General features: G+C 60.0%; 1 long non-coding RNA gene across 1 annotated transcript; it reads right to left on the minus strand.

Annotated features, from left to right (window-relative positions):
* Window positions 1–2,082: 2,082 nt before the first annotated feature.
* On the minus strand, window positions 2,083–14,244 carry LOC140610358 (uncharacterized). Its single transcript, XR_012012045.1, has 3 exons — window positions 13,965–14,244; window positions 5,759–5,930; window positions 2,083–2,441 (listed from the first exon to the last, which is right to left on the minus strand). It is a non-coding gene; the product is annotated as an uncharacterized lncRNA (long non-coding RNA).
* Window positions 14,245–14,932: the final 688 nt, after the last annotated feature.

The following is a 14,932-nucleotide window of genomic DNA, read 5'->3' on the forward strand; positions in this document are numbered from 1 at the left end:
AGGGAAGTGCGAGGGGGAAGGCAGGGGCTGCAGGGACAGGATGACCTCCTGCATGTGGCCCCCACGGCAGGGGTGGGGGTAGTGCTGACAGGATCCTCTCCCCCTCCTGCCTGGATTCCCAGGCCCCCCCCCCCCCCCCCCGGCAGAGCACAGAGTGGATGCAGTGCAGCAGGTCCTCAGCCCCCCGCCCCCCGAGCTGAATTCACACCCCAGAGTCAGTGGCAGCACCCAGAGGAGTCGGCCAGCCACAGCAGGACTGTGCCAGGCTAGGGGGGGTGGGTCTCTGGGGAGCGGTCCCCGTGTTATAAACTCTGGGAGCAGACAGGGAGGCTCGGGCGCAGGCCCAGGGGTGAGCGGGGAGCCAAGAGAGGGGGGCAAGGCTGAGGGAAGGCCCCTCCCTTCACCCTGGCAGAGAAAGGGGCTGGGGGCTCTCTCCAGGGACCAACCCCCCCCCCCCACCTGTGACAGCACGAGACCTCCAAACCCTCCTGCAGCATGAGGTAAACCAAGTTCACAGATCCCTGGCGGTGGGGAGCCTCTCCAAGCTTAAAAGGAGTGAAATGAGGCCCAAATGAGAAGATGGATGGATTTGACCACATAAAATTAAACCTTTTGCAGGCCAAGAAATAACTGAATTTACGAGGCCCGGGGTGGGGAGTGGGGGATGGGGACTGATGGAATTCTTCACAGCAGTAGGGCCAGGCCAGGGAAGCAGTGTCCCTCCCTGGAGGGCTGAGCCTCAGCCTGCTGAGTCTCCCACCTGCTCTTCCGCTCAGACACAAGTCACCGAAGCCCAGAGAGGACACTAGGATGCCCATGACGCCAGGAGAAGGCAGGCCACACCTTCACATCCCGAATGAGGGGGGCAAGCTGGCAAGGACTAGCCGCCAAGGGCACTCCCCTTCGGCCGCCCCTGGGGAGAGCCACCTGGCTCGATGCTTTGGGAAACAATCTGTTCTGTTGCAGCAGGACCCCAGAAAAACGTACACAACCTTTGACCCCTCTCTGTACTCTGTACTCTCGGGTATACCGGCCAAAGGAAATAATTCCAAATAGGGAAGAAGTTGCGCGCCCAGTGATGCCCAAGGGCCCCTCCTGATGCCCGCCCGCTGCCCATGTTCCTGGCTCCCTCGCGCTCCTCCGTCTAGTGCCTTGTCCCCTCCACTGTTACTGATGTGCCTTCTTTGGGCGGTTCCCTCTCCAGGGCAGAGCAGCACCCTTGCCTGCAGGTCCCAGCACTGTGAGCCCCAGGCAGTCAGGCCCTCCAGCATCCCCTGGGGCTGGGCTCAGGACAGCCTGGCACCCACCCCTCCCTACAACAAAGCTTCTATCTCAACGGAGCAGCCCTTTAGACAATCCTAGAAAAGCCAGGGGCAGTGTGGCTGCCCTTTGATTGACACATGTAAATCCACCCACAGAAAAACGCTGAAAGGATGCTTGCTGAAATGTGGTCGGGCTGCAGGTGGCTCAGGGCTTTGTGCTCATTTGTTCTATTTATTTAACAAGCAGGTAGAGCACTAAGTGACAGCTGCTGTTGTAAACGCTTTGCAAATATTAATTCATGTAATCCTGAAATTAGCCCCCACGCAGGTGCTGTGAGCACCCCCACCCCATTCCAGACAGGGAGGAGGAGGGGTTCCATGCTTCGCAGCATTTGGAGAGGCGCCTCTGGGCTTTGGTGAGTGTCTGCTCCATCTCAGGCAGCTGGAGCGTTCAGCCCCCCAACACCGAGTCTCACTGTCTGCTGTGGCTGTGGCAGCCAGATGCCACCGACACTGGTCTTACTTAGGACCTGGGGACTGATTCTCTCACAGTCCCGGAGGCCAGAGGTCCAAGCTCAAAGTGTGGCAGGGCCGCACCCCTGCCCAATGCTCCAGGGGAGGCGCCTTCCTGGGCTCCAGGGCACATGGCTCCATCTGCCTCCCTGGCTGCCTTCTTGGTCTGTCTGTCCAATTAGGAGATGAAAGCATCCTCAGATCAGGACCTCCCCACTTTTTATGACCTTGTCTTAATGACATCTGCAGACACCCCCCCAACCCCCCTCCACCCACCCCATCCAAGTAAGGTCACATTCACACATTCTGGAGCTTAGGACGTGAACATATCTTTTGGGAGCCATAGTTCATCACATTATACTGAGGAACCCACCAAACAGCAAGCACATTTCCAAATCGAGGATATTTTAAAGCTCTCCTTCCAGCAGAGGCAGACACACACGGATCCCGAGGTGAGGTACCCCCAGTGCTGGCACGGCCCCCCGGCCGCCCTGGCAGGAGCCAGCACCTCATCCCTCACTCGGCTCCACTCTGGTGCTCTGGCCGTGCACAGCCACCCAGCTCAGCGCTCAGCTCCACGCCGCTCAGCAGAGGGCCTTCTGTTGCCTCGTCTGCTTCTACTGTAGGGCTGAGACCTGCCTCAGTTTCCTCCTCTCCAATGAGACCCTGCAGAAGGACATTGGGGGACATGTTGAATAACACAGGGACATGGCCATCACCATGCCCCGGACGCTGTGCACAGCCCAGTTGCTGGGGTGGTCACGTGACTTCAGTCCTCACAGTCATAAGCAGTGTGGCTCCCGGGGCCAAGCCACTCAGAAGGGAAGTGAGAAGGTCTTGGTGGTCCTTGGGCCTAACACCCACCCCTCCCCAAGGAGACCACAGGGCATTGGTGGCTCTCAGGCCCCTGGCACATTGGGGGTAGGTGGGCAGGACCTGTGTCCAGCGCCTTCCCCACTGCTCTGCGCAGCTTGCCAAATGCATTTGCCAGGGGGAGGCCTGTGACCCGGAGGATCTCTGACCAGTTGGGGCTGTGTACTCAGCCCTCCTTGGCCTGAATGGAGGAAGCTGAGCCCTGGGGGCCAGTCACTGGTCCTGAGGACCACCTGCTCCTGCCTTCCCTGCAAGGAGTCCCACACTTAGGGAGACATGGAAGCCCTGACCCCGGGGTTCACATTCACATAGGCCACTCATAACAGACCAGCCTGGCTGGCCAGAACAGAAGGGTCAGAACCAGGGGGAGCCCAAGGGTCCCCCAATGGGGCTGCATGCCCCACCTCCACTCAGAGAGCCCAGGCTGTGAGGAGGGAGTGGCGCAGGGACCAAGGTCTTGACTGAGGCCTCCGGGAGGTTTGCAAACATTGGAAGGCCCCAGCTGGCAGCACAGCCACCAACCTGCCACACCCTGGCCAGCAGCTGAGGCTTCACAGACCTAGAGAGTGTTGGCCCCCTCGGTCTCAACCTTGCCTCCAGGTGGATGCATCACCAGTTCCACAGCCCCAGTAACAGGCCTCCTTCAGCGTGAAGTAAGGAAACGGGTCCCAGAAGCGTGTGTCAGTGGTCATGGTAACCACTCGGGCAAGTAAGCAAAGATCCCCCCAAATGAGAAAGGCAAAGCTGTGTTCCCGGCGCTGGCTCTGAAGGGGGTCGGCCACCCTCACTCAGCAGAGACCCAGAGGCAGGCAGAACATTGGGGAAACTTCCCAGGGGAGGAGGGGACACTTGGGGGAGCCTGATGGGGGCTGGGGGCCTGGGGAGGCTGGAAGGGGGCATCCCACGTGGCTGGCGAGGGGAGTCATCTGGCTTTCTCTGGTCGGTGCTGAGTCCAAAGCAGGACAGAAATGAGGGCAGGTGTCCGTTATCGATCAGGTCCTGGCCCATTGTCACAGGGGTTGTTGTTGGGTTCCTGGATTGTCCTGAGAGACGGCAGTCTGACTTCCTGCAGATCTGACTTACAGGCAGGCAGGTTCCTTGGGCGAGTGGCTGCGGGTAAGGGGCCTGGATCACTGTAGGTAAGGGGCCAGGTTGCTGCGGGTAAGGGGCCAGGTTGCTGCGGGTAAGGGGCCAGGTTGCTGTGGGTAAGGGGCCTGGATCACTGTGGGTAAGGGGCCAGGTCGCTGTGGGTAAGGGGCCAGGTTGCTGCGGGTAAGGGACCAGGTCGCTGTGGGTAAGGGGCCAGGTCACTGTGGGTAAAGGGCCAGGTCGCTGTGGCTAAGGGGCCAGGTCACTGTGGGTAAGGGGCCAGTTCCCTGGGTGAGTTGCTATAGGTAAGGGGTCAGGTCTCTCAGAGGGTCACTGTGTGTAAGAGGCTAGGTTGCAATGGGTAAGGGTCCAGTTCCCCAACGGGTCACAGTGGGCAAGGGGCCAGTTCCCTCGGTGGGTCACTGGGGGTAAGGGGCCGGCTCTCTGGGCAGGTGGCCGTGGGTAAGGGGCAGCTCCCTGGGTACTGTCTGATGGCACCTTGTCTCAAAACACAGTGCTCTGAGCCTCCCTTCCCCTCTCTAAAGGGCCGCCATGATCTGACTTCAGGGAAGATTCCAGAGAGATCCCACTAAACGAGAAGGCAAACCTCAGCCCTGGGAGGAGCGGGGCCTGCAGGACTGCGATCACCCATACGGGTACTCCTATGCACTTGGATCCACCTGACCCCTCAGTGTGGGCAGGCTGCACTCAGCACTCCCTCTGCGACTCCAGCCCTGGTTGGCGGGGAGCACTGGGGAGCCCACACTGTCCCACAGCCTCCCTCCCGTGGCCACGCTGCCCAGAGCGGGTCTGCTGCTCATTCACACTGGCGTTCATGCAGCAAAATCCCCAACGACATGGAGAAATCTGAGTTGGAACAGGGGCAGAAAATGAAAGAAAACATTCAGGAGAAAGGGGCCAAATATGGGAAAATGCTACTTAACCACCCAAAATATCTAAAACGTGAAATGTCCATGCCAACAAAGATGTGCTCTCATTACATTGTCTGCAGAGGCTCCAGCTGAGCCATCAGAGGATGGACCTCCCTGGAGAAGCCCCTCACATCTCAGCCCGTGGGATGGGAGCTCCCGAGGGCTCAGCTCAGCAGCAGAGTGGGCCTGGGTAGCAGCTGAGCAAGTGACCCTGGAGGGAGGCCCGAGGAGGGAGGGGAGCCCAAGGGCTGGCGTGGCCTCTGGGTGAGTGGGCGCCAGGACAGGTGGGTATGTGAGGGGTTGGGGGGACAGGATTGGGGGCACGGATGGCAGGGGGCAGGGGGCAGGGGGCAGGGGGCAGGGAAGAGGAGCAGGATAAGCCATCCTCCCAGAGCAGGGACCATGCAGCAAATTCAAGACCTGGGGGTTGGGGAGGCGGGGGGACGCTGGAAGGGGCTGGCCAAGGTCAGGTGCAGCAGGGAGCTGGGCAGTCCGCAGATACAGCCCCCACCATGCAGGGACCCTGCATAGGTAGGGTGAGAATGGGCAGGATCCATGGAGCTAGGGCAGGAAAGGGGAGACGCAGGTGGAGACCCCACCCTGCCCCCAGGCCAGAGAGGGCTCCAGGGCTGGCAAACACCCCGGGTTTCTGGAGCTGAGGAACTGACTGGGTGGCTCAGCCAAGTTTTACTGTGGCCTCTGTGCTCCTTGGTGTGGAAAGGGATAAGCAGCCTACTGAAAGTCACGCAGAGGTACAAGGGAATGTTTAGTACGTGGCCAAGGAAACCAGGGAGAGAAAGGAAAGGTGGCTGAGATCGGTGAGCTGCAATACAGTCTTGAACACACACACATGTGCGTGCACACACAAGCACAGGTACACCTGAGACTGTATGTGTGTGCACAGGCGGGTGAGTGTGCACATCTATGTGGGGACGAGCACACACATGAGCATACACACCATCCCCTGTGTGTACTCCATATGCACACATGTGTATACACACACACACACATGCATGCACACAGACATGCACAGCAAGGCTGCGCTCCCACTCCAGCTGATGTCCTGACACCAACGAGAGGGAAGCTCACCTGGTCACGCGGCTCTGGGGATGGGGGCCCAGATGGCAGTCCAGGCTGGGACGGAGCAGCTGAGGGGCGGGATGGGCTCCAGGGCAGAGGCCAAAGACTAATAGGATGGTCACCTCACGAGACAGGACACAGAATGTGGGCACTGGAGGGGCTCCACTGCCCAGGGGCACGACTGCAGGGGAGCAGGAGGGTCACAGGTCAGCCAGGCTGAGACTGGGAGGGGGAGGGGGGCACAGGGACTAGGACAGGTCCCTGGCAATGTGGCACCACAATGGAAGGTCCTGGGAGATGGAGGCGGGCATCCTCACCCAGGACTGGGGCACAGAGGAGGGGGGTTATGGGATAGTCAGAGGCAAAGAGCTGCACCAGGGCAGGGGGCAAGAGACATGGGCCCTCCCGAGCCGCTGGGCCAGGCCCTGCCGTGGGGGACAGGGAGCTGGATGGGGAGAAGCCCAGGAAGCCACTGCCCCGAGCGGAGCAGCTGGACAAGGTGCAGCTCAGAGCTTGGTGCCGTGACTCACGGGCTACAGGAGGATGGAGAGAGACAGGGCCCCAGGGTGTGCGCACGTGTGTGCACGAGTGTGTGTGCACATGGGCTTGTGCCTGCATGTGTGGGAGGGGCTTGATGGGCTCAGTGCTCCAGAGACGTATGGGCGGGGGGGGGGGGGGGGGGGGGTTGGCGGTGGGTATTGTTTTCTGCCAGCAGGGCTGGCAGCCTTCAGGGCAGGGCCTGACCCGGGCCTATTCTGAGCTGCGGCTCCTGTCACCACTTGGGAAATGATGACGCATGACCCCTCAAGGGCGCCAAGGCACACATACTTGGTAGTGAAATGGAATCAAGAGTATGTTATTTTTAACAATTTTGAAAAACACTTGAAGAAAGCCAGGATGAAACACCAAACTGATGTCAGAGATCTGTGTCGGGACCTCCCCATCTCAGGGCCTCAGTATCCCCACCGGCAAGCTGGAGGGCTTGTGGCTTAGACTCAAGGATTTCGTTCTGGGTATCTCATCTCAGGAAGAAAAGTGGCCTTATTCTCACTAAAGTGTTGAGGGCTTTGTTTGTCACCAGCCTGGGTGGATTGTGTTTTAGAAACCAGAGAAAGGGCATCCATCAGAGACAATGTGGAGCACCCAACCAGCCCCAGATGCCGCTGGGAGGGGCAGGGAGGGCCCTATCCTGCTCAGATCCCGCTCTTGGGTTTGCAGCTTGGCTCTCTGCATCCGTGTGAGCACTGCCCTTGGGGCCTCGCTTTGCCAATCTGCCCAATGGGGCAGCAGGAATCCCATCCTTGAGGGCTTGTTGAGGGCATCAACTGAGATGCTGTGAAAAGGTTTGGCACCACACGTCAGCACAGGCATGAGCCCAGGTGCTTGACAAACACCAGAAGCTCCTGCTACACGCACCTGGAGAGGGCAAGCAAGCCCTTCCCTGCACACCAGCCCTGGAGCCCCAGATGCATGAGAGGAAAGTGCTCCCGTGGGATGGGTGCCCACGGCCCCTGCAGAGAACTTGGGACCCCCGTGTGCACAGGCCCTGTCGGTTTCTCAGGGGTCTCGCTGATAATGTTCATTCCTGGGATGTTGCCCACTGTTGTCACAGCCCAGAACCTACACAACACACAGCACACTAGGCCCCATAAATTTTGGGGATGCAGTGCACACGGGCCCCCTAAATATCACGTCATGAGTTAATAAACCCTGGAATGCACAACTGAGCATGTTTGGAGGAAAAGCAGGGCATTGGGGCTGGAACGCGCCCTGGCCCTCCCGTCCTGGCACATGTGGTAGTCACTGTCCCCCCAGTGGGGTGTGCGGGTGAGGGGCGTCTGTGGTGTCGCACACACTGCACTTATGCACAGACAGGAACGTGGCCCACAGCAAGTGCAACATTAATCCCCACTCCATGGCTGGCCTGGGACACACAAGCACTTTGCTCTCACCCTCTCTGGCCCCACGGGTCACCGTCCCCATGGACAGAAGAGGTGCAAAGAGGAGATTCCAGGAGCAAAGAAGGAAGAGTCACAACCTTTAGGGGAGGGAAGAGACCCTGACTCTTCTTTACCAACATTCAAAGTCTCTGCTTCAAAGGGGAAACAAGCAGCCCAAGGCTGGGAAGGGAACTCAGTGGGGGCCCACGACGAAACCCACTGGGAGGACGCAGGAGGGGGTTGGTGGACCGACCTGCCCGAGCCACCCGCTCTGACGTCAGACACTGCACTGCCCACAGCCGCCACAAGAACAGAGAAGCGACCACATTTCCAACCGAAGCTCGTCCAGTGCCACAGGGCACTCGCTGGCAGCCCATACTCGCCGGCGGGCACAGGTGGGACCGGGACCCCAGCTGGCAGCAGGGCTGCTGACCCAGGGGATGACCAGAGAGGCGCCTTGCAGACAGCGATGCATAAACTCCAAGGTGGAAAGGGGGCGGAGAGCTGCAGGCAAAGCGCGGGATGAGAGCCCACATCACCGGAGGGACACGGAACACGGGACACATCCACTCTCCCTGCTCCTGAGAAACTGCTCATGGGCCCCTCGGGGAGAAGAGTGAGCAGAAGCCGGCTCAGGACTGAGCCTCAGCAGGCACTGCAGATCCGCGAGAAACCAGGAGAAGCAGGCCGAGCCCTGGAGGGCGGCCTAGGCTGTCACCCTCGTGGAGCAGCGGATGGCCATGTGCCACAGGAGCCCCCAGCGTGCATGCTCAGTGCTCCGAGGGACCAGAGAGGGAGGGCGGGAAACACACTCCAGAAGTAATAAATCACGACCTCTCTGAGCGGAGAGGCTTGAACCTACGGAACGTGAGACAAAACGCACCACAGTGAGGCTGTTGGCCGCAGGAGGTAGGCGAGGCTAAAGTCCCTCATGGTGGGACTTTACTCACAATTTTTCAAATTGCTTTTATTTACAAAATAAAAGGACAGGAAAGGGACAGGGACAGTGGTGCCACCCAAGAGGGAGGCACCAAGACCTCCCTCACCCAGACACCCTGGTGGCCTCCCAGGAGGCAGCATTTGTGACTGTGGGAAGCCGGGCTCTTAGGCACTCCTGGTAGGAGCCGGAGTCGTGCCCACTGGGTTCCAGGCTGAGCTCCACACCCACGGAGGTGCCCAGAGAGGCTACTGTGACCCCAGACACACCGGGGCACCTCCTCACTCAATGAGGCTCCCTGCGATCTTGGAGGGACCAGGCTCCCACAGAGGCTCCTGAGCAGAATGGTGCCGCAGGCAGCCACAGTCCTGGAGTCCGGACCCTGCCCACATCGGCCCGTAGTGCACACGTGTTGCACTCTGGGACACTTCGGAAGGGCCACTCTTTGCCCTCTGCTGCGGTCTGAATGTTTGTCCTCTCCCAAATGCATGCAACCTAACCCCCAAAGATCAGGAAATGGGGCCTTCGGGAGGTGCTTAGGTCACAAGAGTGGTGCCCCCATGAATGGGAGAGCCTCGCCGCTCCACCATGCGAAGGCGCCAGCTGTGAACCAGAGGACGGCTTTGACCATGGGCTCCCCAGCATGTGAGCGATAGCTGGGTGCTGTTTATAAGCCACCCGGTGGGTGGGATTTCGCTACCACCGCCGGATGGACTAAGACGCCCTCGGATGGACGAAGACGCCCTCCAGCGGTGATAGGGCTGTGCAGCGCGCTGTGCCCGGCCACCACCTCTGCCAGCAAGTAGAGCTTTATGGAAACACAGCCAGGCCCCCTCACTTCTGTACTGTCCATGGCTGCATTCACCTGGCAGGGACGGAGCTATGACTGGGACAGGCTGGTCCCTGCTCTTAAAGTATTTATTATTTAGCCCTTTACAGAGAAGGTTTGCAGACCCCTGGTGTGGAGACATGGATGCCACCCACACCAGCGATAGAAAGCCTGTAGTGTGAGTGAGGCCACACCCACAGCATCTGAGACCCCTGATTAGGCACACTCCTCTGGGGGTGAGTGCCCTGGGCACCTCTTGTACAGTATGACACTCCCAGACTTGCTTGCACCCCAGAGCAAACCCTGGAGAGGTCTTATCAGTAAGGATGATGAAGTGGTTACTGTTTATGTGGATGGATGGAAGGAAGGGTGGATGGATGGATGACAGGTGGATGGAGGGAGGGAGGAAGTGATGGAGGGAGGGAGGATGAGGGAAGGAGGGATGAAGGGATGGAGAGAGAGACAGAGGGAGGGACAGAGGGAGGGATGGGTGGAAGGAGGGATGGAGGGAGGGTTGGGAAAGGAGGGAGGGAGGGATGGGGGATGGAGGGAAGGAAGACAAAGAAAGTGGACCAGGAGCAGGTGTGGCAGGAGATGCATCCAGGACACAGTCTAAGGAGACACCCACCTTCAAGGTCATACGAGGGCAGGGCTGGTGCCTCCTCACATTTTGCAGCCTGGACACCCTCCAGCCTCACCCAGGCCCAGCCCTGGCTCAGGAGGAAGCCTTGCCTGCAGAAACGAGCTGTGCCAGCCACAGGGCTTCCTCCAGGGCACGGCCGTGGGCCGGGTTCAGGGGTCGGGGGGTGAGCACTGGGGCCGCAGCAGAGCAGGTGTCCCCAGGACATGCCCACAGGGCTGGGGAGGCTACTACAGAACATCCCTTCACTCCCCTCACCACTTACACAGCGGGTGACACAGAGAGAGCACATCTAAAGCAAGCAACGGGGCAGCCCGAGTGGCACAGCGGTTTAGCGCTGCCTTCAGCCCAGGGTGTGATCCTGGAGTCCCGGGATCGAATCCCATGTCGGGCTCCCCGCATGGAGCCTGCTTCTCCCTCTGCCTGTGTCTCTGCCTCTCTCTCTCTCTCTCTCTGTCTCTCATAAATAAATAAATAAAATCTTTAAAAAAATAAATAAATAAAGCAAGCAAAGTAAACAAGGAATTCATCCGTCCGCAGACGACAAAGCAGAGGCAAGGGCCACCCGCCCCGGCCTGGGTGCCTGCGGGTGGCCTCAGGGGCGGCAAGAGTCACCCTGGGCTCCGCTCTCTCCTCCTTCAGCCGGGTCTGAACGTGGTGCGGCGGGGGGTGGCATGGGCCGGTGCATCGCACAGAAGACGATGATGGAAGCTCTGGAGCGTCACGGGTGGAGAGAAGGGGGGCCTCGTCAGCTTGCTGCTGCCCAGGGAGCCCAGCCTCCCACCGGACCCCTGCTCCGCGTCTTCCCTGTCCTCGGGCACACGCGCTCCTGCCTGTAGACCTCGGCTCCAGCTCAGACTTGCGGCGCTGAGCCCTGGGCCCAGCCCCCACTCAGAACCGTAACCCCACCGGTGACCGTGGCTCACGGTTGCCGAGACGCCTGTCCCCACATCAGCGGGGTATGTCCCTGCGGGGCCCGCTCCAGTGTGTTCATAAGAGGAGCACTGGGCAGGGCTGGGAGACGGAGCCGGCCCGGCACTCGAGGGGAGATGCCGGCACCTGTGAGCGATCGGACCCCATCACAGGGGTGGCGCCCTACACCCTCGCACCCGCGGATCCAGCCCCCACCTGCTAGCCCACTCCACACCCCGGCCAGGTCAGTGCCCGGGGTGTGCTCCTTCCTCCCGGGACCTCCTCCTACCATCCATGCCCCCGCCGGTCCGCCAGCAGCTCCACCTGTTTGGCCAGCTCATTCTGTGCAGAGCCCCTGGCGGGCTGCTCCGCTCAACAGGACTGCATCCCGGGGTAAGACGGGGGGACACCCCTGCCTCTGGTGCAGACAGATCCTGCAGGTGACAGAGGGAAGGCCCACGTGTGGCCCACAAATCCCGCTCTGGATGAATTGTAGGGTGGAGACTGTCCCAGGGAGGTGGGGCCATGCTTGCCCTGAAAGGCCCCAGACCCCAGGGCTGGGGGCCTCCCGGGTGTGACGACCACAACTGAATGGTTAAGCCTGGCAAGTTATGAGGTCCACACCCAGGCTGTCACGGGGACTGTCCAGGCTTCAAGCGTCTAAGCAGGAGGGCTTCCATGGCCACGGCCCTGAACCCCGACCCCTGCCTTGCTCCCTGTGACTCTAAGACTTGGTTACGGGGAGCAAAGCCCACCAAGGCCGACAGCAGGGAAGGCCACCCTGTGAGAGTTGAGGGGGCCACCCCAGGGGAAGGAAAGCCCCCCAACGCCAGCAAGGTGATCCCTGCAGACCACCTGCTCACACCCTTCTCCGTGGCACAGTGCGGGCTTCCAGCTCCCTGGCCTGTCACCGTGTCTCACCTCTCGATGGTCCCAGAGCTGGAGGGAGGCAGGGCACGACCGGTCAGCTGCATGATCCTGGCAGCCCGTGCCATTAGTGCCTGCGGTTGGGAGGCAGTGCCCCTTCCAGGGGCCTTCCTCAGACATGGGGTGAGTCCTCTGCAAGCACCCAGCCCCTCAATACAAGAGGACGTACTTCTCCCTCCATCCATTGGGCACCAATGGGGACGCAGGTTTGGGGAGAGGCAGGGTGCAGTTGGGAGGTCAGACACACCATGAGAGAGATAATCACTCATTCACTCATTCATTCATTCATCCATCCAGTGCAGTAACAATTGAGCGCATGCTGTGTGTCAGGCACAGAGAACCAAGAGTGAACAAGACACCCCAAATCCCTGCCTGCACTGGGCTACTTTCCAAGGGGTGAGGGTAAGGCAGTACAGCAGAGGGCTTCAGTAACAAAGCAGTGAGCAAAGGGCTCTGGTTTCCAGACCTGGTCCAGGAGGTCTCACCTAGGAGTCAGAGTGTCAGTGGAGACAGGGGCCATGTGTAGAATTGGGAAAGGTAGAGGGGGAGCACATGCAAAGGCCCTGGGGCACAGGCTTCAGCAGGGCTAGCAGAGGGGATGGCGGTGAGAAACGGGGTCAGAGAGGGAGCCTTGGGGTGGGCCTGGAGGTAGAGATTGTGGTGGGCTGTGCAGGCACCCAGGCTTTTATTCTAAGCAGAGCATCCTCCAAGAGGTCCTGACCACGAGGACAAAGGGTTGAGTTGGGTCTGTGTACGGGATGTAGAATAGACAGGACCAAGTGACAGCCTGGAGGGACTAGGGGCAGGGAGGATCAGGAGGGCCAGGTGGCCACAAGAGCAGCGTGAGGCTAGATGTGCCGAGTTCGATTGCCATGCATGATGCAAGGAAGTGGCTTCAAAGGAGAGAGAGTCATGGTGAGCACAGGGGGCATGGCCCCAGCTGCGAGTCACCCCTTACTCTGGGCTCTCCTCAAAGAGAAAGGGGGCGCTGCTGGAGGACACAGAGTCCTCTCACTGGGCAAGTGTTTACAAAGACCATTTGGGTTTGCAGACATTGTGCTGGTTGCCAAAAGCCTGCAAGAGGCAGGCCTCCCGGTCTCAGAAAGGGAAACTGTAACAAGCAATCCACAGTGTCACCAGCAGACCTGATGTAACGGCATGTGCCAGGGGGCAAGGAGAGAGTAAACTAACAGGGCAGTCCAGGTAGGGGTCTCGGGAGAGGCATCCCCACAGAGGGGAACATAGCTTGTGTGAAGGCAGGAAGGAATGGCTGGTGACAAGGCCCTGTGGCAGGTGAGCTCAACCATGAGCTGCCCATGGAATCACTGATGCTCCTTCCTCTGAAGAAGGCTGGGAGCCCCTGCCAGGGCAGGGAGGGTGAGAACTAAGGTCACAGCACCCACCTGGGGTTTTATTCCCCATGGGAATCAACAAGGGTGCGCCCCTTCTGGCAGAGTAAGAGCCAGAGGACCAGGTCCAGGCCCCAGGAGCAGTCTGGGAAGAAGCAGAGGTGGCAGGAGCCAAGCTGATGGTCAGGGAGATGTGTCTAATGGTGAAGTCCACCTGGGGACAGGGAGGGACCACTGTGTAGAGCACAGAAGAGACTAACCACCCTCTGGATGTGTGGATCTGAGGGTGCAGGTAAGGAGCCCGAGGAGAGGCGAGGGACCCCAAGGGCAATCCGGCAGGGCCTCTCCAGCAGACAGCAGGACATAAAGGACCCTGGCCCTAGGTGAGCTCCCTGTCACTTGTTTCGTAGACCTGGGGAGCCCCCCAGATGGAGGGCTCACCTGCCACGGGGCCTTTGCACCTACACAGAGGACAGGCAGACAGGGCTCAGGGATGGGGCCCAAGCCCTTTGTGCATGGAAGGGAAACAGGCTCAGGGAGACGGGCAGTGCCTGCTGGAACCCACATACCCCACCCCCCACACACACACCCCTGCAACCCGCAGCCAGGCGCCCAGCGTCTGATCCTCCCACAGGCCATGTCCCATCTAGCAACACGTCGGAAATGCCGAGGAACGCCAACCTGAGGCCCAGAAAGATCTCCAGATCATCTCATCTCCCGTTTCTTCTTCCTGGCCAGCTGGCTTCATTGGCTTCATTCCTTCACCTGCCCAGGCTGCCCCGGGCATAGCAGAGCCTGGGGAGGTCATGCGGGTGACCCATCCCGAGACCGACCTCTGGGAAGGAGAGGCCCCTGCCTGGGGTCACAGTGTGAGGACAGCAGAGGGGACAGAGCCCAAGGCCCACTCCAGCCTGGCTTGGCCAGCGGCTTCTCCCCGTACATATAATGAATTTTCCACATCATTTGGTATCTTGCGACACATCACACCAAGCAGAGTCATATTTCAAAAGCAATTAGGCTGAAGTTTCCTACGAAGGACCTGCCACCAATTTACCCACAAGCAACCCTCTCTCCTCTCCCAGCAGCCCTGAGAGGGGCTGGTGCAGACTCCATGGGGGGCGAGCCCAGTGATGCCCTCAGATTGACCAATAGCACCGGGGCCCCCAAGCCTGGCTCCAATCCATGAACTATATTTAACCAGGGATGACAAACCACCCCCCTCAGGAATGTTCTAGAGTCATTCTGCCCCTCCCATGGAGCTCGGGGAGGCCTCCTCCCCGCTCCCAGCTTCGGGAGGAGGTAGTCCAGGGACCCCTGGCCCAGGGAGGCTCTCCAAGGCCAGCGGGTAAGTGTCCTAGGGCCACACCCTGAGCGGGCTAAGGACAACAGACGCTGCTTCCCTCGGCGTCTGAAATCAGCAGGGCTGTGCTCCTTTCTGAGGTTCCAGGGGAGGCTTTTTTCCGCCCTTCAAGCTCCTGGGGCTGCAGGTGCTCCTGGCCCCGTAGCAGCTCTGCTCTGACCCCATGGCCTCTGGGGGAGGGGAGTGACATTCTCTCTCCTTTCTCATCGGGACACAGTTGTAGCATTTAGGGACCCCCTTCCCCCACCCAACACTCCTGGCTGATCTCATCTTGGGACCCTCAGCCTAA

The sequence above is a fragment of the Canis lupus genome, chromosome 2 (genome assembly GCF_048164855.1).
Source record: "Canis lupus baileyi chromosome 2, mCanLup2.hap1, whole genome shotgun sequence".
Taxonomy (NCBI): Eukaryota; Metazoa; Chordata; class Mammalia; order Carnivora; family Canidae; genus Canis; species Canis lupus.